This window comes from Nycticebus coucang, chromosome 8 (assembly GCF_027406575.1).
Source record: "Nycticebus coucang isolate mNycCou1 chromosome 8, mNycCou1.pri, whole genome shotgun sequence".
NCBI lineage: Eukaryota > Metazoa > Chordata > Mammalia > Primates > Lorisidae > Nycticebus > Nycticebus coucang.
In genome coordinates, this window is record NC_069787.1 from 11,576,746 (window position 1) to 11,602,392 (window position 25,647).

Below are 25,647 nucleotides of genomic sequence, written 5' to 3' on the forward strand. Positions count from 1 at the left end.
AAGACATCTTGTAGCATCTATATCAAAATATTTCAAACAAATTTTTCTTTGGTACACTGTTTTGATTTTTTTTTTCCTTTGGCTGGTGTATTGTAGCTATGAGGGTTTTAATCAATTTTAGAGGTCTTTTTTTTTTTTTTGTAAAGACAGAGTTTCACTTTATGGCCCTCGGTAGAGTGCCATGGCCTCACACAGCTCACAGCAACCTCCAACTCCTGGGCTTAAGCGATTCTCTTGCCTCAGCCTCCCGAGTGGCTGGAACTACAGGCGTCTGCCACAACACCCGGCTATTTTTTGGTTGCAGTTTGGCCGGGGCTGGGTCTGAACCCACCACCCTCGGTATATGGGGCCAGCGCCCTACCGACTGAGCCACAGGCGCCGCCCTCAAATCCTGTATTTAATAATATATTTTTGTTTCTTTTTCTTTTTTTTTTTTTTTTTTTGTAGAGACAGAGTTTCACTTTATTGCCCTTGGTAGAGTGCCGCGGCGTCACACAGCTCACAGCAACCTCCAACTCCTGGGCCTAGGCGATTCTCCTGCCTCAGCCTCCCAAGTAGCTGGGACTACAGGCGCCCGCCACAACGCCAGCTATTTTTTGGTTGCAGTTTGGTGGGGGCTGGGTTTGAACCCGCCACCCTCAGCATATGGGGTTGGCACCCTACTCACTGAGCCACAGGTGCCGCCTATTTTTGTTTCTTTTAACATTCCATAGAAGGGTATAAAGCTCTTAGGAGTTAACATTGGATAGTGCTAGCTAAGTCTACTATACCTGTCCAGTGTCTTTTTTTTTTTTTTTGAGACAGAGCCTCAAGGTGTCACCTTGGGTAGAGCGCTGTGACATCACAGCTCACAGCAACCTCCAACCCCTGGACTTAAGCGATTCTCTTGCCTCAACCTCCCAAATAGCTGGGACTACAGGTGCCCGCCACAATGCCCGGCTATTTTTTTGTTGCAGTTTGGCAGGGGCCGGGTTTGAACCCACCACCCTCGGTATATGGGGCCGGCGCCCTACTGACTTGTTTTCCATAGTTAGTTGGTCAAATCTCATGTAAGAGAAGATTAAAACCAAAAGCAGGAAAGAAAAAAAAAAAAAAGAATGATGGCATAATTATTATACTGTGGAGATTTCCAAGCACAAAGAAAGTTATAACCAGATGATGGTAAATCTTAACTCTTAGCATCAAATTCTAATACGAAACCCCAGACTCGCTCTTTACCTGGAGATAGGCCCCAAGCTGAGCTTGTTCTCCGTCATCCTGGAGGCAAGTAACTTGTATCCCTTGTGAGAAGTGAGCAAACTCCCCTATAGGAGTTCCGTGGAAGAATAAACCTTGGATCTCAATCCAAATGTTGGGAGACTGAGGTCTCTGGAGAGAGCAACTTGAACTTCAGCAAGTTGCCCAATTGGTGAGAGCAGTCAGGAGCTCTCGCTTGGCACCAAAATCACTGATTGCAAAGTCACTACACGTTCAGAAAGCCAGACTCTTTTCAGAGGTCCCTCTGTGGTCACCACTTGTCCACCCAAGTAAATGACAGAAGCAAAAGTCTCAATTAATGGAGGTCTATTAAGCCAAGATTTGGAGGATGCACCTAGGAAAAACATGAACTACAGACAAGCTGTGGCTGTTTTTCCAAAGGAGAAGTTGGTGTCTTCAATGTTTTAAAGGTGCCCAGAGAGGAGGAAAAGGGTAGGAGGAAGGAAGGGGCTCCATGAGGCAAAGTGTTCCACTCCCATGAGTCCCAAGAAAGCTACATTTTACACAAAACAAGGCAGCGAAGGAAGGATCAGTTACGTGGAAGTTGCTGAGTAGGCAGGGAGTGTCTGATTCTGTCTCACCTCCAGTTCTGTTACCTCTAAGACAAATTTGTAATTCATTATTAGTGTGGAATTGGGTAAGCTTAGTTTTAGGTGCTGGACATAGGTACAATTCACATGTCCTTACTTACGGGAGGTTAGCAGGAAATTTTCTTAATGAAAATTAAGCTCTTCAATGGTGCCTAAGGATTTTATCTTCTCTTTTGCATAAGGAGTTGGTGGGGGAGGGACCCTGAGATGTTGATTTTATTTTTACATGATTGAACCTGAGGAATGATAATTTGTAGTCTGCCAAGCCCAGTGAGAGGAGTAGAGGGGCCTTATTACCAGCCTGCATCCACAGTGGGCGCACTTTTGCAGGCATGAGTTCTCAACCTGAGGGGTCTGTGATAACCTGGGGTAATGTTAGAATTGAATTGATTTGTTGGACACCTGGCTGAGATCAGAGAATTGGAGTATTGGTGTTGGAATTTGATGTCAGAAAAAAGCAGAGGCTACTCAAGTACTTAGCTCATAGTCATGTAAATAGGAGCTAATATTATTGCCCTGCTGTGTCTGTTTTATTGTGAAACAAATACCAAATTTAACGAAAGGCATAGACATATGTGAAAGTACTTTACAAAAATCAGCTCATTTAGCTCCTTTGATCTTCATCATAGTTCCCTAAGTTAGATGGCTATTCTTTCCATCTAACAGATAAGGGAACTTTATCTTGCCCAAGCTCACACAGCTAGTAAGTGGCAGGATTCAGACCCAGGCAGACTGAACTTTAGGCTGGACTCCTTACCTTTATAGTTTGTTGATGTAATTACTGGAACTTGCTCAGGGAGGCCCAAGTATCCAAAAGAGGATTAATCAGGGGTGGAAGCTTATCAGAGAAGACGGATTTCCTGTTAGGTAGTTGGATATATTTGTTCCTGTAGTAGACAGGACAGGAGGCCCACAGCACAGGGCTCATTTACCATTGACTAGCCTTAAAGGGTGTAAGAGCCTCTAAGGATTCGGACTGCACTTAACTTTTTCTCTAATGAAATTTTTATCCTGGCAGGGTGAAAGGTAGAAATTTGGGTGCCTGTATAATGTTGGAGGTACAGATGTACTTGGGGTTGACTTCTTTTGAGAAAGTTCAACTCCTTGGGAGTCAGATGTCCCCGTCCAGCCTATCACACGTCTGGAAGCTCCACTGGGGCCAGTTGCATGGATGCAGAGTAAAAGATAAGTGAGCCCTCTGCTGTCCCCTTCCTGTCCTGGCTTCCAGGGAAACGGGCTACTCTGTGGTGGTATCTCACTGATACAGGAGGACCGGCCATGTCAGTGTAAAGGCACACCCCTTTCTCATACCAGACCCGGAAAGATACCAGACTACATAGATTTGTATTTAATAAATAAAAGGCTATGAAAACAAGACCAATGGAGCAAACTGGTATCATCAACAGGTGATAGCATTTTTTAAACCTGGTATGAATTATATAGAGCTATTAATAATCACACCCCATGAAGCCATTATATTAAATTCTCACAAACACCTATAGGGAGTGAGGTGTTAGGATGACCAGGTATGCTGGCTTGCCTGTGACAATTCATTCATCTATGCCTGTCTTGTTGTGAGTATAGCCATGCATCTCGGATAGGTTCTGAGAAAAGCATCCTCTGGTGATTTCATGTCATCACTGGCAGATCATCACAGAATACTTACACAAACCCAGACGGTGTCGTCTGCTGCACACCTAAGTTGGATGGCATCGCTTACTGCTCTTAGGCTACAAATCTGTACAGATGTTACAATACTGAACACTGAGGCAACACAACAAAACCTAAGTAAATATAGAAAAGGCATGGTAAAAAATATGCTGTAAGAGATAGAAAATGGTGCAATTGGATAGGGCATGTACCGTGCACGGAGCCTGCAGGATTGCGAATTGCTCTGTGTTGGTGGGGAGGGAATGTGGAGGCCAAGGACTTCACTAAGCCCTGTGGAGAGTTTACAAACACTGTGTAGGCTCTACTACATTTATAAAATAATGTTTTCTTTCTTCAATAATAAATGAGCTTTAACTAACTTTTTAAAAGCTTTTTAAGTTTTTCTTTATAACTTTATTTTCTTTGTAACTTTATTTTCTTTATAACTTTATTCTATAAGCTTCTATTTAAAAAATTATTTAAAAAAGTGACTGTGTGTGTTAAACAAACACAGTCACTAGCAAGGCCTACAAGGGGTCGGGATTGTCAATATCACTGTCATTTCCCTCTACATCTCTCCTCCTGTAAGGTGTACGGGACGGTAACACACACGCAGCTGTCACTTCCTATGGTAACAGTGCCTACTTCCGGAATACTCCCTGAAGGACCTGCCTTAGGATGTTTTACAATTCACTTTTTTTTCAGTCAGTAGAAGGACTCACTCTAAAATAATGATACACGGTGCAGTTGGTTTGTTTATGGCCGTGTCACCCCAAACAGTAATACCCTACCCTGCAACCTCGTGATGGTGATGACACCACGAGGCAATAGGAATCTTTTAGATTCACTACAGTCTTTTTTTTTATTTAACTTTTTTTTTTTTTTTTTGTAGAGACAGAGTCTCACTTTACTGCCCTTGGTAGAGTGCCGTGGCATCACATGGCTCACAACAACCTCCAGCTCCTGGGCTTAAGTGATTCTCTTGCCTCAGCCTCCCGAGCAGCTGGGACTACAGGCGCCCGCCACAGTGCCCGGTTATTTTTTTGTTGCAGTTTGGCTGGGGCTGGGTTTGAACCCGCCACCCTCTGCATATGGGGCCGGCGCCCTACTCACTGAGCCACAGGCGCCGCCCCAATTCACTACAGTCTTACGAGGCCACCAATGCCCATGGAGCCTGTCATTGGGCAGTGGAGGGGGGTGGGGCCTCGGTGTGTATCACACTTTATGGGGGCAAGACATGATTGCAAGAGGGACTTTACCTAACAATTGCAATCAGTGTAACCTGGCTTATTGTACCCTCAATGAATCCCCAACAATAAAAAAAAAAAGAAAAGAAAAATAGGCCCTTCTCACTTTCCAAAATGCCCTGGGTTGCACTATAAATAATATGTTCATCTAAGATATTATTTTTATTGTGTGGAAAAGGAAACTTAGGTATAGAGAAGATACTGTATTTTGCCGTGTATAAAGCGTACTTTTTGCCCAAAATTTTGAGGGAAAAATAAGGATGAGCATTATAGATAAGTAGTATGGCTCAGGGCCAGGGAGAGCCCAGGGCCTCTGAGGGCCACCATACCTTCCTGCCTGGGCCAGTTTGGCACACAAGGTTCCAGGCCTGGAGGCTCTGGGATCTGCAGGGAGCAGGCTGGAGTAGCCTCTGCCAAACGCTGTCATCAGGAGAGGGGAAGGTGGTGAGGCTGGCAAGGCAGGCTGCAGCCATTCAGGGAGAGAGCCAAGTCCCGAGGTCCGGCCATGTGATGGAGGAGACCAGGGGCCCAAAGGACCTGTCTGGTTGCTTGTGGGCCAAGAGGCCTCAGAAGCTCCTGCCCCACTGGCCATGCATGTGGCCATCACATGTGGTGGGGAGGAAAAGGCTCCCAGGAGGCAGGGAAGGGGCAGCCTTCAGAAGGGCAGTGATTGATCTGCATGTTTACCAGGGGAGCATTAGCCTTCCTGAGATGTGTCCCTCCTGGCTGAGAGCTGGCCACTTGTTTGAGGGGCATTTTCCTAAAAGTTTAGCCCAGAACATGAGTGTACATTATACAAGAGAGCACATCATACACAACAAAATATAATAAATGATTCTCCCAAGATGACCTAGCAGGCGAGTGACAGCTGGATTTTCACCTAGGCTGGTCTGTCTCTGATGATGCCCAAGTCCTTTCTGCTGGAGTCTTTCTGCTTCTCTGGGCGGGAAACTAGGCACATCTCCTTTACAACTAGTCCCCCAGGGAAACCATAAACTCATTGAAGTGATTTTTCATTATTTGGAACACTCTTGGAACTCCTCTTTTGGAATGGCTTTCAGGATAAATGTTCTTTTTTTTTTTTAAGGAAGAATTTTGATTAGCAAATCGTGGTCCTTTGAGAATAGATTTCATTTTTGGAAATACACTAAACACTTTGACAGCCAAGTCTTGTGAAGAAGGTGGTGAAATTTTGCTAGGGAGGCACCATTTCAGAGCCAAATCAAGGGCTGAGTTTGAATTGTTAGTAAATTGTTTATTTGTTTGCATGTTTGGCTGATGAAATTGGCTTTGAAAAAATTCTCAAAGAGCCATTTTGCAAGTGTTTTGAACAGGGAAAGTGTCATTCAAGTGGGTTTAACTTCTTAAAGTAAATCATTTTTTGCTAAGTCTCATTTTTTTTCCATGCTGGTGGATGTGACATACTGTGTGTAATCTTTTGTAGCTAAGAACATTTAGCTTTGAATGAGCAGATGAGTTACCTAGGTGGTTGGAATTCTTGACTTTTTTTTTTTTTTGTAGAGACAGAGTCTCACTGTACCGCCCTTGGGTAGAGTGCCGTGGCGTCACACGGCTCACAGCAACCTCTAACTCTTGGGCTTACGCGATTCTCTTGCCTCAGCCTCCCGAGTAGCTGGGACTACAGGCGCCCGCCACAACGCCCGGCTATTTTTTTTTTTGTTGCAGTTTGGCAGGGGCTGGGTTTGAACCCGCCACCCTCGGCATATGGGGCCGGCGCCCTACTCACTGAGCCACAGGCGCCGCCCTGGAATTCTTGACTTTTAATGAAGAAAATAAATCAACTTTTCCCACAGAACTGAGGTTTCTATTAGCTAGATTGTCAAGCTCCATGTTCTACCAAGTGAATTCTGTTGGCTCCGTTGTTCAAAATCGAATGTCAAGGTAACCTATAGTTGTACTTAATATTTGAGTTTGAACTCATTATAATGTTTCAAATAGGCTTATCTCTTAAAAGTAATCATTATACATTTTTAGTTGTGCTTTTAAATTTACAAAACAATGTCAATTCTACTTTTATTTTTCTTAAAGTGGGGTATCATCACACTTTACAGGTAAGGAAAGGAGTCTCTGGGAGCATGTCTTGCTCAAGGTCACATAATTGTAAGTGGCAGTGTCTGGGCTTGAGGACACCCAAGACATTTAATTCCTGTTTTAGCTCCCTTTCCACTGGAGTTTATACCCTTCTTCTTCATTGTTTTGCTTTCAGAAATTTTTTTTTTTTTTTTTTGAGACAAGAGTTTCACTTTGTTGCCCTCAGCAGAGTGCTATGGCATCACAGCTCACAGCAATCTCAAACTCTTGGGCTCAAAGTGATTCTCTTGCCCCAGCCTCCCTGCTTTGGAAATATCCCAAACACTTTGTCAGCCAAATCTAGTGAATAAGGTTGTAAAATTTTGCTTCAGAAATGGAAGTCTATATAGATCCTCCACAATGCCTGGCTATTTTTTAGAGACAGAGTCTCACTCTTGCTCAGGCTGGTCTTGAACTCCTGAGCTCAGGCAATCCACCCTTCTCAACTTCCCAGAGTGCTAGGATTACAGGTGTGAGCCACTGCACCCAGCCTTTGTTCTCAGAGATTACTGACCCTCTTAGTTCTGTATTCTATGGCTACCACAGTAAATTGCAAAAAAATGTGTTGAGTTAAAATAGCAGAAATTGATTTTCTTACAGATAATAACTTATGGTCTCCTCTTTTATGGAGGCCATAAATTGAAGCTAACTATTATGGAGCTAAACCAAGGTGCCATCAGGATGGTACTTCCTCTGAAGGCTGTAAAGAAGAATTCATTTCCTTGCCCTTTCCAGTTTCTGGAGATGTATTTATTGGGTTCCTTGGATCATGACCCTTTTCCTTACCTTAGAAATCTTTCTTTCTCTGTTCAATCTTCATATTTCTTCTTCTCTGTGATTAAATGTCTCGTTGGCCCCTTTTAAAAATGACACATGTGATTGCAATTAGAGCCCACTTGGATAATCCAGGATAATCTCTTTGCTGTAAGGTCCTTAATTTATCACATCTACAGAGTCCCTTTTCTTTTAATTTCCCCATGAGAAAAACATTTACAGGTTCCATGGATTGAACAGGGATGTCTTCTGGGAAAGAAGGTCATTACTCAATCTTCTGTAAGGGTAGGAGACTAGAGCTGTCTTTCTCCATCACATTGTTAAAAAATAGAAGGATTTATTTTTCTTTCTTTCTTTCTTTCTTTCTTTCTTTCTTTTTTTTTAATTTTTTTATTAAATCATAACTGTATACGATGATATGATTATGGGGCATCATACACTCACTTCATATACCATTTGACACATTTTTATCACAGTGGTTAACATAGCCTTTCCGGCGTTATCTCAGTTACTGTGCCAAAACATTTACATTCTACATCTACCAAGTTTCGCAAATACCCCTGTAATATGCACCACAAGTGTGATCCCACCGATCCCCCTCCCTCTACCCCACACCCCCCTTTCCCACTTCCCCCTATTGTTAAGTCGTAGCTGGGTTATAGCTTTCATGTGAGAGTCCCAAATTAGTTTCATAGTAGGGCTGTGTACATTGGGTATTTTTTCTTCCATTCTTGGGATACTTTACTAAGAAGAATATGTTCCAGCTCCATCCATGTAAACATGAAAGAGGTAAAGTCTCCATCTTTATTTAAGGCTGCATAGTATTCCATGGTATACATATACCACAATTTATTAATCCATTCGTGGATCGATGGGCACTTGGGCTTTTTCCATGACTTAGCTATTATGAATTGGGCTGCAATAAACATTCTGGTACAAATATCTTTGTTATGTTGTGATTTTTGGTCTTCTGGGTATATGCCCAGCAGAGGAATTACAGGATTGAATGGCAGATCTATTTTTAGATCTCTGAGTGTTCTCCATATATCTTTCCAAAAGGAATGTATTAATTTGCATTCCCACCAGCAGTGCAGAAGTGTTCCCTTTTCTCCGCATCCACGCCAACATCTCTGGTCTTGAGATTTTGTGATATAGGCTAGTCTCATTGGAGTTAGATGATATCTCAAAGTAGTTTTGATTTGCATTTCTCTGGTGATTAAAGATGATGAGCATTTTTTCATATGTCTGAAGGCCGTGCGCCTGTCTTCTTCAGAGAAGTTTCTCTTCAAATCCCTTGCCCAGCCTGCGATGGGATCCCTTGTTTTTTTCTTGCTGATGCGTTTGAGTTCTCTGTGGATTCTGGTTATTAAACCTTTGTCAGAGTTATACCCTGCAAATATCTTCTCCCATTCTGAGGGCTGTCTGCTTGCTCTGCTTACTGTGTTCTTAGCTGTGCAGAAGCTTTTTAGTTTGATCAAGTCCCAGTAGTGTATTTTTGAAGCTGCTTCAATTGCCCGGGGGGTTCTCCTCATGAAATACTCACCCAGACCAATTTCTTCAAGGGTTTTCCCTGCATTCTCCTCTAGTATTTTTATAGTTTCATGTCTTAAGTTTAAATCTTTAATCCAATGAGAGTCTATCTTAGTTAATGGTGAAAGGTGTGGGTCCAATTTCAGTCTTCTGCAGGTTGCCAGCCAGTTCACCCAGCACCATTTGTTAAATAGGGAATCTTTTCCCCACTGAATGTTTTTAATTGGCTTGTCAAAAATCAAATAGCGGTAAGTAGCTGGATTCATCTCTTGGTTCTCTATTCTATTCCAGATATCTACTTCTCTGTTTTTGTGCCAATACCATGCTGTTTTGATCACTATCGATTTGTAGTAAAGTCTGAGGTCTGGTAGTGTGATTCCTCCTGTTTTGTTTTTATTTCTGAGTAATGTCTTGGCTATTCGAGGTTTTTTCTGATTCCATATAAAACGAAGTAATGTTTTTTCAAGATCTTTAAAATATGACAGTGGAGCTTTAATAGGGAGTGTGTTGAAATTATATATTGCTTTGGGTAGTATGGACATTTTGATAATGTTGATTCTTCCTAGCCATGAGCATGGTATGTTTTTCCATTTGTTAACATTTTCAGCTATTTCTTTTCTTAGAGTTTCATAGTTCTCTTTATAGAGATCTTTCACGTCTTTTGTTAGGTACATTCCCAAATATTTCATCTTCTTTGGCACTACTGTGAATGGGATAGAGTCCTTAACTGCTTTTTCAATTTGACTGTTGTTGGTGTATATAAAGGCTACCGATTTATGAATGTTGATTTTGTAACCTGAGACGCTGCTGTATTCCTTGATCACTTCTAGGAGTTTTGTAGTAGAGTCCCTAGTGTTTTCCAGATACACAATCATATCATCTGCGAAGAGCGAGAGTTTGATCTCTTCTGACCCTATATGGATACCCTTGATCGCCTTTTCTTCCCTAATTGCGGTGGCTAAAACTTCCATTACAATGTTGAAAAGCAATGGAGACAATGGGCAGCCTTGTCTGGTTCCTGATCTGAGTGGAAATGATTCCAATTTAACTCCATTCAATATGATATTGGCTGTGGGTTTGCTGTAGATAGCCTCTATCAGTTTAAGAAAAGTCCCTTCTAGACCAATTTTCTTGAGTGTTCTGATCATGAAGGGATGCTGGATATTATCAAAAGCTTTTTCTGCATCAATTGAGAGAATCATATGGTCTTTGTTTTTTAATTTGTTTATGTGCTGAATTACATTTATAGATTTACGTATATTGAACCAGCCTTGAGACCCTGGGATAAAACCAACTTGGTCATGATGTATAATTTGTTTGATGTGTTGTTGGATTCTGTTTGTTAGGATCTTGTTGAATATTTTTGCATCTATATTCATTAGTGATATTGGTCTATAATTTTCTTTTCTTGTTGGGTCTTTTCCTGGTTTGGGGATCAGGGTGATATTTGCTTCATAGAACGTGTTGGGTAGTCTTCCTTCTTTTTCTACATTTTGGAACAGGTTGAGTAATATAGGTACTAATTCCTCTTTAAAGGTTTGGTAGAATTCTGACGTGAAACCATCTGGTCCCGGGCTTTTCTTTTTAGGGAGGTTTTGTATAGTTGATGCTATTTCTGAACTTGATATGGGTCTGTTCAACATTTCCACTTGATTCTGGTTAAGTCTTGGAAGGTGGTGTGCTTCCAAGTATTGGTCTATTTCCTTCAGATTTTCATATTTCTGAGAATAAAGTTTCTTGTAATATTCATTAAGGATTTTTTGGATTTCTGATGAGTCTGTGGTTATTTCGTCTTTGTTGTTTCTGATTGATGATATTAGAGATTTTACTCTTTTTTTCCTGATTAGGTTGGCCAGAGGTTTATCTATTTTATTGACCTTTTCAAAAAACCAGCTTTTTGATTTATTGATCTGTTGTATTATTCTTTTGTTTTCAATTTCATTTAATTCTGCTCTAATTTTGGTTATTTCTTTTCTTCTACTGGGTTTGGGGTTGGAATGTTCTTCCTTTTCCAGTTGCCTGAGATGTCCCATTAAGTTGTTAACTTTCTCTCTTTCCGTTCACTTGAGGAAGGCTTGCAGTGCTATAAATTTCCCTCTTAGAACTGCCTTTGCAGTGTCCCAGAGGTTCTGATAGCTTGTGTCTTCATTGTCATTTTGTTCCAAAAAATTGGTGATTTCTTTCTTAATCTCATCTCTGACCCAGCTATCATTCAGCATAAGGTTATTTAACTTCCATGTTTTTGTATGGGTATGCAGATTCCTGTTGTTACTCAATTCAAGTTTTATTCCATGATGGTCCGAGAAGATGCATGGAATAATTTCTATTCCTTTAAATTTACTGAGGTTAGACTTGTGACCTAAAATGTGATCAATTTTGGAGTAAGTTCCGTGGGCTGATGAGAAGTATGTGTATTCAGTTTTGTTGGGATGAAATGTTCTGTAGATGTCTGCTAAATCTAAATATTGGATGGTTAGGTTTAAATCTAAGATTTCTTTGCTCAGCTTCTTTCTGGAGGATCGATCCAACACTGCCAAGGGAGTGTTGAAATCTCCGACGATTATGGAGCTGGAGGAAATCAAGTTACTCATGTCTGTTAGAGTTTCTCTTATAAATTGAGGTGCATTCTGGTTGGGTGCATAGATATTAATAATTGAGATCTCGTCATATTGAGTATTACCCTTAACAAATATGAAGTGACCATTCTTGTCCTTCCTTACTTTTGATGGTTTAAAGCCTACTGTATCTGCAAATAAAATTGCAACACCTGCTTTTTTCTGATTACCATTTGCCTGAAATATGGATGACCATCCTTTCACCCTGAGTCTGTATTTGTCTTTTAAGTTGAGATGTGACTCTTGTATGCAACAAATATCTGGCTTGAGTTTTTGTATCCAGTCAGCTAACCTATGCCTCTTTAGAGGACAGTTTAAGCCATTCACATTGATGGAGAGTATTGATAAGTCTGGTGGAATTTTGGGTATCGAGTTTTTCAAAGGTCCAGTGGACATTTTTAATCCTTTCGCCAGTGTGGAAGTTGGAGTTTGATCCGAAGTTTCTGAGTGAGTTTACTTTTGTGGTATAGGATTGGGTTGGTCATTGTGGAGGATAGGTCTGAGAACATCCTGAAGAGCTGGTTTACTTATGGCAAATTTTTTCAACATATGAATGTCATTGAAGTATTTAATTTCTCCATCATAGATGAAACTCAGTTTAGCTGGATACAAGATCCTGGGTTGAAAGTTTTTTTGCTTTAGGAGATTAAAAGTTGATGACCAGCCTCTTCTTGCTTGAAAAGTTTCAGCAGAGAGATCTGCAGTTATTCTAATATTCTTACCTTTGTACGTTATAGTTTTCTTTCGCCGGGCTGCTTTGAGAATCTTCTCTTTCATGTTAACTTTAGTGAAGCTAATTATGATATGTCTGGGAGATGGCTTATTGGGGTTGAATCGTGCTGGGGTTCTGAAGCTGTCTGCTATCTGAATTTCAGATTCTCTAGGCATGTCTGGAAAATTTTCTTTCATAATTTCATGTAGAAGGGCCTCTGTGTCCTTGGCAGCCACTTCATCGTTCTCCGAAATTCCTATAACCCTTATGTTGTTTTTTTCCGAATTATCTGAGAGCTCTCTGAGTGAGTGATCCGTTTTTGCTCTCCATTTCTCTTCCTCTTTGAGAGATTGGGAGCGTTCGAAGACTTTATCTTCAATGTCAGAAATCCTTTCTTCTGCTTGCTCCATTCTGTTACTGAGGGATTCTACTGTATTTTTCATATCTTTGAGGGCTGTAAGTTCTTGTTTCAATGTGTCTAAGTCTTTGGTGGTTTTGTCTTTAAATTCGTTAAATTCTTGAGACAATTTTTGAATTTCTCCTCGAATTCCTAATTCCATTTTATTAATCTTGTCTGCAAACCAAATTCTGAATTCGACTTCTGACATCTCAGCCAGTTGTTTATGAATGGGATCTTCAATCACATCTGCCGTATCTTTTCTTGGGGGGGGTTGATCTATTCTGGTTATTCATGTTACCAGAGTTTTTCCGCTGATTCCGCCCCATGGTTTACTCCCTTTGGTTTTTCCCCTGGGGTTTTATCAAGGGCCCGTACAGTGTTGTGGCCTGAGAAACTGGGGCCCTGTCTGGTGTGTTGGAGCAAAGTGGTTCTGTCTTGTTTTCAGCTGGTTTCTGTTCGATCCTATTGCAACTTCTACTCTGGCTTGAAGTCTCAGCTGTGTGGAAAAATCAGCAATTAAGTCACCCCGCCTGCCTACCTCTGGCCCCAGTTGGAAAAGGAGAATCAAACCTTCCTACAATCGCACACCCAGGGCACCGCCTGAAGAGTCCTCAGTCTATTAGCCCAGTTCAAAAGGTCCGAATCAACTGTCTCAATTGGCACTTGTCTCGGGTGGAAGGGTTCAAGAGGTCTCTGGGAACTGGATCACAGGGGCCTGGTGCCTCCTCTGACACAGCTCACCCCAGTGCAGCGTGGAGTCAGGAGGAGCCACCCAGCAAACAGAGCAGTCTGGGAAGGTTGATGTCTCCTTCCCCACTTTGCCCCTCCGTCGGACCCAGTCACTGGTATCTCTGCAGATGGCTAACCCAGTTGCCTGCAGTGAACAGACACTCCAGGGGTTTGCACCTGCCTGAATCGCAAGGAAGTCTGCCAGGCCCCCGCAGACTGCCGCTATCTAGCAGGAGGAGATGGGGCCTGACATCTTTGAGTGTTTGATGCAGGTGATGGGAAGGAGGTGTTCACTCAGGCTTAGCCCCGTCCCTGATGCATGCTGCTAACAGAACAGAACAGAACAGAACAGACAACTTTGTGAGGTTCTGTCTCTGTTCCTGTCGTCGCCTACAGGAGACGGGCTGTTTTGAGTTCAAACGTCTTTGCTGCTGGAGAATTGCGTCTGAACACCTCTCTGGGTCGGCCCCGCCCTGGAGGCTTCCGGGTTTGTGAGCCGTGTCACCAGTGGCCTCCTCTGGTTGCCCAGGGAGACAGGGGGTGTGGCCTCAGAATATCCAGAAGTGAGCGTTCTGCCGTTAAAGAAAAAAATGGCTGTTGATCTACCTCCAGGGAACTGCTACTCTGGTGTGGGCACTCAGGCGACCCTTTTCTCCTCTGTCCCGGGCCCCAGAGTCAGCACTGAGCAGCCGCAGTTTGTGCTGGGTCCACAACCCTCAAGAGATCCCCCAAGAATCAGAACTCTTGGGGGATGGGCCCCCAGACCCCGATTGGGAGTGGGGCGGGGGGAAGCTAGAGTTTCATTCAGTTTCACGCAATACTACGGTCCGGGGAGGGCTCCTGCACTGCACCGCAGGGAAGTGCCGCCAAGGCTTGATTTCCCCTCAGCTGCCCTCTCCTCGCTCACGTGTCCCAGAGTCAGCGCTGACCTGACGCAGCTCAGGCACTGTGCACGCCCCTCGAGAAATCACCCAAGGAGCCGAACTCCTGGGGGTTAGGCCCTCAGACCCCGAGTGAGAGTAGGGGTTCTCAGCTCTCAGCGGGGAGGCCAGAGTCTGATTCAGTCTTGGGCCCCGTATGCCCGGGGAGGGTTGCTGTACTGCACCGCAGGGAAGTGCCGCGAGGCGTGACTCCCCCTCAGCCCGGTGCCCTGTCCTCACTTGGGGCGCCTCAGAGTCAATGCTGATCAGTTGCAACTCGGGGACTGTCCACTCCCCTTGAGAAATCACCCAAGGATCCGAAGTCCTGGGGGACAGGCCTCCAGACCTCAGTGGGCGGGAGGGGAGCGCCGGGGATTCAGGGTTGCCGGCAAAGGATTCCCAAAGTTTTATTCAGCCCTATGTCCGGCAGGAGAACGCCACGGCACCCCAGTAGGGGAGGTAGGTCCAGTTTTTAGAAGGTCTCTCCCGTGGAGTGTAGTGGGAGGGCCTTTAATTTCTGCCCGCTTGTTCAATTGTGGGGCTCTAGAGCCGGTCTCATGGGGGAGGGGGACTCCCGTCCGCTTGGTGGTGGATTTTGTACCTTTTGTTTGCGTCCTTGTGATCACAACTTGCCTCAGCGGTGTTGATGTGCGTTCTTCAGCCTTCTCTCTTGGTGGGGCTGAAGTCCACCAGGATACTTACTAAATTCCTGTCCCTTAACTCTCCTTCTGGACGGGAGCCTTTGTTGAAAGCTGGCTTCAGTCCGCCATCTTGTCTCCCACCCCCTCTTTCTTTCTTTCTTTCTTTCTCTCTCTCTCTCTCCTTCCTTCCTTCCTTCCTTCCTTCCTTCCTTCCTTCCTTCCTTCCTTCCTTCCTTCCTTCCTTCTCTTCCTCCCTCCTTCCCTCCCTCTCTCCCTTCTCACGAAATGCACACAGTTCTTAGAAAGAAAAGTCTACAAAGATGCACAAACCTAGCTGCCTGCCTAGGTGGAAGATGATCAGGAGGTGAGGGTGGAAGTCTTGATGAGTCCGAGTCCATGCAGAAATTTTAAATTTTTTAAAAAGCTACTGGCATATTAAAGTAATCAGCAAATTACTTTTGTACGTATATTCTCCTTCATAACTATACAAAAGATAATTCTTATTCCAGTTAGCCAGGGCATGCATTTATTTCTGAATCCTCCTGAATCCCACCACAAGGAGAAAAAGGAACTGAAGTGTTCCTTCATAAAATCTGCACAAAGTGCACAGAAGAGAAAACAATAGCAAATTAAAAATAGCAACAAGGTTCAGAAGATGGAAATCAGATGGGTAAATGATAACTGGGTTGGCAGAGCAAGAAAGTCAGAACTAAGTGCCTTGGAGAGAGAAATTCCAACAAGGAAGAAGCAAGCCAACTTTCGCCACAGAATTCTAGAGAGGAAAGAAAATTGTAGCCTACCAATACTTCTAAAGAAAGGTATGAAGAATTAGCTCAGTAGTGGCTAGATCTCATAGCTTCATATTTATGGTTGTCCATTTTTGAGTAGCTTCTCTATGTTTAAGGACATTTTTTTTTTCTTTTTTGAGACAGAGTCTCACTTTGTTGCCCTTGGTAGAGTGCCATGGCGTTACAGCTCACAGCAACCTCCAACTCTTGGAGTCAAGTGATTCTCTTGCCTCAGCCTCCCAAGTAGCTGGGACTACAGGCGCCCACCACAATGCCCAGAAATTTTTTGTTGCAGTTGTTGTTGTTGGTTAGCTGGCCCCGGGTCGGGTTCGAACCCACCAAGTGGCACTGTAACCACTGTGCTAATATGAGTCTTGCTTCCTTAATCCAAACTCTAATTCCTGGCTTCCCTTACAACTAGTCTATAGTGATGTGGGCTGGCTGTGCCAATCAGACCCATGTAATATTTTAACTCAGAAGTGAGATAAAGAAAGAGAATCTATATGGACTTCTATTTCTGAAACAGAGGTTTCTTAGCATTTTAGTGAAAGCATTTGGCATGTGGTTGTAGGGTCAAGTTTCTTTTTCAGAACTGGCATTGATGGTGGCAGCGGTGGGATCAATGATTCTACATAATCTATTCTAGTGCTCAGTAGGGCAACAGAGTCTCTCTGTAAAGCTTTCCTCATCAGGAACATTTTTGTGGTATAGTTTTGGGCATAATTTTAGAAACTTGGCTTGGATCCTGGTTCTTCAGTCTTCCCAACAATTCAGTGAACTATCCACTATTTTATGAACCAATTTCCCAGAGTTCATTTCTACTGATTGCAATTCGAAAAACAAACATCCCTCTCAACCTTAAAATAACCTTATGAATAATGCACGCCTAATAAGCAGTTTTATGCCCAGATGTTCTTTCCTATAGAACCAGATGATAGAGGCTCCTGCACAGGATCTGTAAAAAAGAAATTTGTCTCTGGAGAAACTCAATCAGAAGGGACCCAGATTGAGGACATCAGGAGCAGAAGAGAGCAGTCTTCAGGTATTAAAATGAAATAGGAGGACACATGTCTTTTTTTTTTTTATTGTTGGGCATTCATTGAGGGTTCAATAAGCCAGGTTACACTGATTGCAAATTCCTAGAACACAGGCATCCAGGTATATACTCCCTAGGCAGCGATGGGGAGATTCTTCTTGGGAATAATTGACAACTCCAAGGGAAAAGACCTCCAATGAATTAGCCACATCTCTACCTAGTCACTGTCCAGTAAAGCCATGCATACTCACACAGAACTTAAGCCAGATTTTTTTTTTTTTTTTTTTTTTACAGTTTTTGGCTGGGGCTGGGTTTGAATCTGCCACCTCAGGCATATGGGACTGATGCCCCACTCCTTTGAGCCACAGGTGCCACCCTTGAGCCAAATTTGTATTGCCTCTCTTTTAAATATCAGTGGGTGTGTAAGGATCCCCAAACTTTTGAGGAAAGCTTCCATTCTCAGTTGATAAAGACCAAAGTAAATACCAAAAGGAAAGTAAATGAAGTTGATAAATACATTGGCAGTGAAATGAACAGAAAGAACTTAATTAAAGACTCTGTAATTAACATTTTCGGAGAGAAGACATTTTATTGATGAAACAAAGCTAAGATTCTATTTTAGAGAAGAATTAGAGAAACAAAGAGCTCTTAGAAATTAAAAATGTAATGGCAGAAATTTAAAAAAAATAGAAAGTTGGAAGCTGAAGGAATCTCCTAGAATGTAGAGCAAAAGAGCAAGACATAGATAATAGGAGATAAATGGTAAGAATATCAGAGGATCAATCCAGTAGGTCCTACATCTGAGAGAGACATAAATAGGAAAGAATTAAGCCTGAGAAGATTCGCTGTGTGCTCAGCACATGATGTGGAATCACACCAAATGCACATCACTGTGGAATTTCAGAGTACCAGGGACAAAAAGAAAAGATGATAGAAGTTTCCAGAGAAGAGCAAAAGTATCATATATCAAAGGATTGGGAAAGACAGTGAAATTTGACTTCTGAGCAGCAAAATTCCAGGAGCAGTTAATCAATGTCTTCAAAGCCGAGGCAATTGTTTCTAACCTAGATATCCGTATACCTCCTAAGTGTCAATCAAGTGTGCTGGTAAGATGTAGATGTGGAATATAGACATTTTAAAATATTTATATTCAGGGAGAGACTAGAAAATTTGTTTCAGTAAGTAAGGGAAAACATCAAGAAAGAAAATATGAGATCTGGCCAGGCGCAGAGGCTCACGCCTGTCATCCTAGCACTCTGGGAGGCCAAGGTGGGTAGATTGCTTGAGCTCAGGAGTTTGAGACCAGCCTTAGCAACAGTGAGACTCTGTCTCTACTAAAAATAGAAAAATTAGCAGGGCAATGTAGTGGGCACTCCCCAGTCCTAGCTACTCCAGAGGCTGGGGCTCAAACCCTAGAATTTGAGGTTGCTGTGGGCTATGATACCATGCCACTCTACCCAGGGTGACAGAGTGATACTCTGTCTCAATTAAAAAAAAGAAAGAAAGAAAGAAAAGAAAAAATGTGAGATCTGGCCGAGCCAGATCTTCAGAGCTATTAGTGTCTGGCCATTGGCTGTGCAGAGCCATTGTGGGAGACCTGCCTAGAAAGTTCTGTCCTCAGGGTGAAAGAGTGGGGATGGGGCGGGAGACCTTGGGTGAGTAATCTAGTGACTGAGCAGCCTAAGGGTGGGGACTGAGATGCCTTACAACCTTGACCCAGTTTTGGCACACTGGGTAAGCAGGCAGCCACTTTAGGAGTCATTGCAGCGACAAGTGCTTTCCTGGGAAAGCTTCTGCTTAGCCAAGTTTAACAGTTTGAAGTGCCTTTTAAGCAAGCTGAGGAGAGATTTAGGATCTCTACCCTGCGGGGTTTGAGAAATCAGCAGAGGCCTCCAGTCTCCATCTGGTATTGTATAGCTGTACCAGCATTGTGATTAACATCTCATACCCCAGAAGATCACCTGTTGCCCAAACAATATTCAGCAAGATGTATATACTGCTTTTTTTTTTTAAATTTTAACATTTTCCTTATAGATTTTCTATTTTTTCATTTCTTTCTTCATTCTCTAGTTCAAATATAATTTTCCATTGTTGCCTTCTTTAACAATTAGAACTTCATTTTTTGCTAGTGTTTCTACCCCTATTATTTGGTTTACCCCCCAATTTTATCCCATAAAGTTTTCTGTTTGCTTGTTTTGGTTTGATTTGTAGCATTTTTGCCTTTCTTCTCTACTTGGTGAAGGTGGGGTACCGTGTCCAAACAGGCTAGCAAAGGGAGCTGCTGACCTCATGGGAACCACTCAACCCGGCACCCCCAGAGGCTGGGTCAAAGTACCCTACTGTACACCTGTATTGCTCCTGTCTCCCACTTTCTGTGCCTCTCTTCTTCTTGTCAATATTCCCTTTATCCCCCCTTTCTCTTTTTTCATTTCTTTTTTCCCTTCTTGATCTTCAGTCTTCTCATCCTTCTGGTCCTGTACCAAAAGAACTCATTGAAACCCTAGTCCAGAGGCACGGTAGCTTAAAGAGCAAGAGGAAGTGAAAGAAAAATCAGAGCGAGGAAATAGATCAAAGAAAACACTCATGAGGAAGAATCATCAGAAAAATCCTGGCAACATAAAAAACCAGTCCAGAGCAACTCCCCCAAGGGACTGTGAGGTAGCTACTGCAGAGGATTCCACCTATAAAGAAATGTTAGAAATGACAGAAGGAGAATTTAGAATACAGATGATGAAAACAATGAAGGAAATGATGGGAACCATGAAGGAAACTGCTGGTAAAGTGGAAAATAGCCAAAAGGAAATCCAAAAACAGAATCAAATAAGAGATGAATGATACAAAGAATACAGAAAGGATATAGCAGAGCTGAAGGAACTGAAGCAGTCAATTAGGGAACTTAAAGAGGCAATGGAAAGTATCAGCAACAGGTTAGACCAGGCAGAAGAAAGAATTTTGGAGGTAGAAGACACAGTTCTTGAGATAACTCAGATAGTTAAAGAGGCAGAAAAGAAGAGAGAGAAAGCAGAATGCTCACTGACAGCATTGTGGGACTTTATTAAGCATTGAAACATATGAGTTATAGCCCACTTATAGAGAAGGTTGTACATTTCTTATTGTTTAATTTGAGCTTTCTGTATATTCTAATTATGAGACCTTTGTCAGATTTGTAACATGCAAAAATGACTTCCCATTCTGAAAGCTGTCTGCTTGCTTTGTTTGTGGTACCCTTAGCTGTGTGAAAACTTTTGAGCTTGATCAAATCTGTTATTTATGTTTGATGTTGCTGCAATTGCTAGGGGGAGGGGGGTCTTCTTCATGACTTTTTTTTCCCCAAGCCAATATCTTCAAGTGTTTTACCCACACTCTCTTCTAGAATTTTTATGGTTTCACATCTTAAATTTAAATCTTTTAGCCAATGAGAATCAATTTTTGTCAATGGTGAGAGGTGCAGGTCCAGTTTCAGTCTTCTACATGTGGATAACCAGTTTCCCCAGCACCATTTGTTAAATAAGTATTCTTTTCGCCAGTGCATATCTTTTTAGGCTTATCAAAGATTAAATGATGATATGTGCCTGGTTCATCTCTAGATTCTCTATCCTATTCCATAGATCTACATCTCTATTTTTGTAACAGTACCATGCTGTTTTGATCACTATTGCCTTATAGTACAACCTGAAATCTGGCAATGTGATGCCTCCAGATTTGTTTTTATTTCTAAGAACTGTATTTTCTACTTGTTTTTTTTTTCTGGTTCCATATGAATCAAAGTACTATTTTTTAAAGTTCTTTAAAGTATGACATTGATACTTTGATGGGGATTGCATTACATCTATAGATTGCTTTGAGTAGTATGGACATTTTAAAAATATTGATTCTTCCCAGCCATGTGCAAGGTATGTTCTTCCATTTGTTGACATCTTCTGCTATTTCCTTTCTCGAAGTTTGATAATTCTCTTTATAGAGATCTTTCGCGTCTTTTGTTAGATATAGTCCCAGGTATTTCATCTTCTTCGGTGCTGTTTTAAAAGGAATAGAGTCTTTGATTTAATTCTCTGCTTGACAATAGTTGGCATATACAAAAGCTATTGATTTGTGGGTATTGATTTTGTATCCTGAGACACTGCTATATTCTTTGATCACTTCTAAGAGCTTTGTAGTTGAGCCCCTGGGGGTTTTCCAGGTATAAGATCATATCATCTGAGAAGAGGGAGCATTTGACCTCCTCTGTCTCCATTTGGATTCCTTTGATCTCCTTCTCACGCCTGATTGCAATGGCTAGGACGTCTAACACTGTGTCAAATAGCAGTGGAGATAGTGAGCAGCCTTGTCTGGTTCTCGATTTGGGTGGAAATGCTTTCAGTTTTATTTCATTCAATATGATATTGGCTGTGGGTTTGCTGCAGACAGCGTCTATCAATTTAGGGAATGTTCCATATAAGTCTATTTTCTTGAGTGTTTTTATCATGAAAGGATGCCAGATATTGTCAAAAGCCTTTTCTGCATCAGTCAAAAGAATCATGTGGGCTTTGGGTTTGATTCTATTTATGTGGTGTATTGTATTTATGAATTTGCATATATTGAACCAACCTTGCGTCTCTGGGGTAAAATTTACTTGATCATGGTGTATAATCTTTTTTTTTTTTTTTGTGATTTTTTTTGGCCGGGGCTGGGTTTGAACCCGCCACCTCCAGCATATGGGACCAGCGCCCTACTCCTTGAGCCACAGGCGCCACCCCATGGTGTATAATCTTTTTAATGTGTTGTTGTCTTCTGCTTGCTAATACCTTGTTTAATATTTTTGCATTGACATTCATTAATGATATTGGTCTATAGTTTTCACTTTTTGTTGGGCCCTTTCCTGGTTTGGGGATCAGGGTGATATTTGCATCATAGAAAGTGTTGGGGAGGATTCCTTCCTTATCTATATTTTGGAAAAGTTTATGCATTATAGGAACTAGTTCCTTTTTGAAGGTTTGAGAGAATTCTGGTGTCTGCTCCAGGGCTTTTCTTATTTGGGAGATTTTGTATAATTGATGCTATTTCAATACTTGATATTGGTCTATTCAAGATCTCTAAATCTTTCCTGCTGAGTTTTGGAAGGCATTTTGCTTCCAGATATTGGTCCATCTCCCCAACATTTTCATATTTTTGCTAATAGAGATTTTTATAGTAATTGTCAGGAATCTTTTGTCTTTCTTTGCCATCTTTTGTTATTTCCCCTTTATCATTTATGATTGTAATTATTAGAGATTCTATTTTTCTATTTCTGGTTAGTGTAGCCAAGGATTTATCAATTTTATTAATCTTTTCAAAGAACCAATTTTTTTGTTTTGTTGATCTTCCAAATAATTTTTTCTAATTTCATTTAATTCTGCTCTAATTTTGGTTATTTCTTTTCTTCTGATGGGTTTAGGATTAGATTGTTCTTCCTTTTCCAGTTGCTTCAGATGATCCATTAGGTTGTTGACTTGCTCTCTTTCTGTTTTCTTGATGAAATCATCTAATGCTATAAATGTCCCACGGTGTCCAAATAAGGGCAGAGGAGGTTAAACTCTCTCTCTTTGCCAATGATATGATCTTATACTTAGATAATCCCAAAGACTCAGCCCCAAGACTCCTGAAAGTGATCAAAAAATACAGTAATGTCTCAGGATATAAAATAAATATCCACAAATCAGAAGCTTTTCTATATGCCAATAACAATCAAGATGAGAAGTTAATCAAGGACATAATTACCTTCAAAGTAACTTCAGAGAAAATGAAATACCTAGGAATATACCTACCAAAAGAGGTAAAGGGCCTCTATAAAGAAAATTATGAAACTCTAAGAAAATAAATAGCAGAAGATATTAACAAATGGAAGAACATACCATGCTCATGGCTGGGAAGAATCAACATTGTTAAAATGTCTATACTTCCCAAAGCAATCTACAGATTCAATGCAATCCCCATTAAAATACCAACATCATATTTTCAAGATTTGGAAACAATAACTCTTCATTTTGTGGGGAACCGGAAAAAACCCTTATAGCCAAGGCAATTCTTAGCATTAAAAGCAAAGCCCAGAGCATCAGCCTACCAGACTTCTGGTTATACTAAAAGCCATAGTGATCAAAACAGCATGGTACAAAATAGAGACATAGATGTTTGGAATCAAATAGAAAGCCATGAGGTGAAACTAACATCTCTCAGCCACCTAACTTTTGACAAATCAAACACTGGGGGAAAGAATCCCTATGCAATAAATGGCACTGGGAGAATTGGATAACCACATGTAAAAGACTGAAACTGGACCTGCACCTTTCTCCACTCACTAAAATTGATTCAAGATGGATAAAAGATCTAAATCTAAGGCATGAAATGATAAAAGTCCTCAAAGAAACTGTGAGTAAGACACTTGAAGTTATCAGATTGGGGAAAGACTTTATGAAGAAGACTTCAGTGGCAATTGCAATGATAACAAAAATAAATAAATGGGGCTTAATTAAATTGAATAGCTTCTGTACAGCTAAGAAAACAACAACTGAAACAAATAGACAACCATCAGAATGGCAAAAGATAGGTGCATATTATGAATTGGATAAAAGCTTGATAACTAGGATCTAGAGAGAACTCAAATTAATCAGCAAAAAAAAAAGACCACAGTCCCTTCTATCAATGGGCACAACGCTCTGCTGTGATAGTGACAGTATGGGTGAGTGTCACAAGCATTGTGTTGAGCAAAAGAAGTCAAGTTCAAAAGACAGCACATATACATGATTCTGTTTTATAACCTTCACAACTAGGCAAAACTAATCAATGGTGCAGACGTTAGGGTATTGATCATCTCTGGGGAAGAAGTGGGGGAGAGTAGAAACTGGGGGGCACGAAGTGGGCTTTGATGTGCTGCTCAGCGTGCAAATTCTTGATCTGGTTGCTGGTACATGAGAATGTTCACTTTATGAAACTTCAGCAAGCAATCTCTACTGATTACGGTCTTTCATATAATAGTTAAATTAATGGACTTTTATTACTTTTTGAAAGGGTATTAAATAAAACACATATTTTTACAAGAGCTACTCAATTCAGGATCAGAGAGTTGCCTGCACTGAAAAATTCGGGAAGTATCAATGAATTTAGGAAAATACGTTCAGAAAATCTCAGTAAGCTGCACATGGTTATTTCTTGGTTTGGGTCATTTTACTTTGATTGAAGGATTTTCTTGATTTGTCCTCTTTGTATATTCTACTTTCAAATGTCCTGCTCAGGATTTTAGGTGTGGTTCTGTTCCCAGGCAACAAAACCAGAACACAGAATGAGTAAACACTGCCTAGTGAACGAGAGAGCTTACAATGCCTGGCTTTTGTTGTGGGAGGAAATGGGGTCCAAATTCTGTTTTGGCTTTTATGTTGTGGCCAAGAATCTCAATCCGTTGAATGATACAATGCATTGGTGACCCCAGGGGTTTTCCCAGAAGTGTTTAAGGAGAGGGGACATTCCTCTTGACTTTGCCCTTTTATCAGAGTCAGAAATCTTCATTGTGCCAGGCTTTGGGGGAGCAGAGAGTGAGCAAGTTTCCTTCTCCTAACCTTCACATCATCACACTGTAAAAGGCCTTTGATTGCAAGCCTTTGTTCCAGATCAAGGGAAAGCAAAAGGAGAGCTCTTGAAAGTTCAGCCACTTCCACTGAATTACAATGGTAGGATTGCCAGATATATTTAAACAACTAAAGTAATTGGTAATGGTCCTCCGGCACACCATGGGTTTTGCCTACAATCAGTAACCCCAAGGGAAACCCTTCTCAGGAAGCAGCCAACAGCCGGGTGTGCTAGGAGCAGGGAAAACTGTTGGACCAGGAATTCTTCAGGACACAAAATAACACTCAGATATTATTGCTGCACTTGGTTTCTTTTTTACCTCTAAGACCTGTGATTATTTTGGGGGGTAAATTCAGCTTTTCCATAGCATAAGAGATTATGTAGAATGGTATCAATTGGTCATTTAAATTCCTGTAATTATCAGTGCCTGCCTTCCTTCCTTCCTTCCTTCCTTCCTTCCTTCCTTCCTTCCTTCCTTCCTTCCTTCCTTCCTTCCTTCCTTCTTTCCTTCTTCCCTCTCTCCCCCCTTCTTTCTTTCTTTCTAGACAGAATCTCACTTTGTCACCCTTGGTAGAGTGCCATGCTGTTATAGATAACAGCAACCTCAGTCTTGGGCTCAAGCAATGCTCCTGCCTCATCCTCCAGAGTAGCTGGGACTACAGGCGCCCATCCCAATGCCCAGCTGGTTTTTCTCTGTTTAGTAGAGTGGGGTCTTGCTCTTGCTCAGGCTGGTCTCAAACTCCTGAGCTCAGGCAATCTATCCACCTAGGCCTCCCAGACTGCTAGGATTACAGGTGTGAGCCACTGGGCCTGGCCTCTTATAAGTGACTCTCAATAGGTATAATACTTATATATATGGTGGAAATATGTATAATAGGTAATTAAAGTGCTATAATACTTATAAAGAGGAGGTAATTTATTGTGGGGCCAGGAGACCTGGATTCACCTCCTTGGTCTTTGTTAATGACGTGTGAGTTTGGACCACTTTGTTGCTTCCTCTTTGCCCCAATTTACCCCCCAAATCTGGAAAGATTGCCAAGAAGGTAGCATTACTGGCTGCCTCTGGTGAAAAGGAAAGAGATTTGAGAG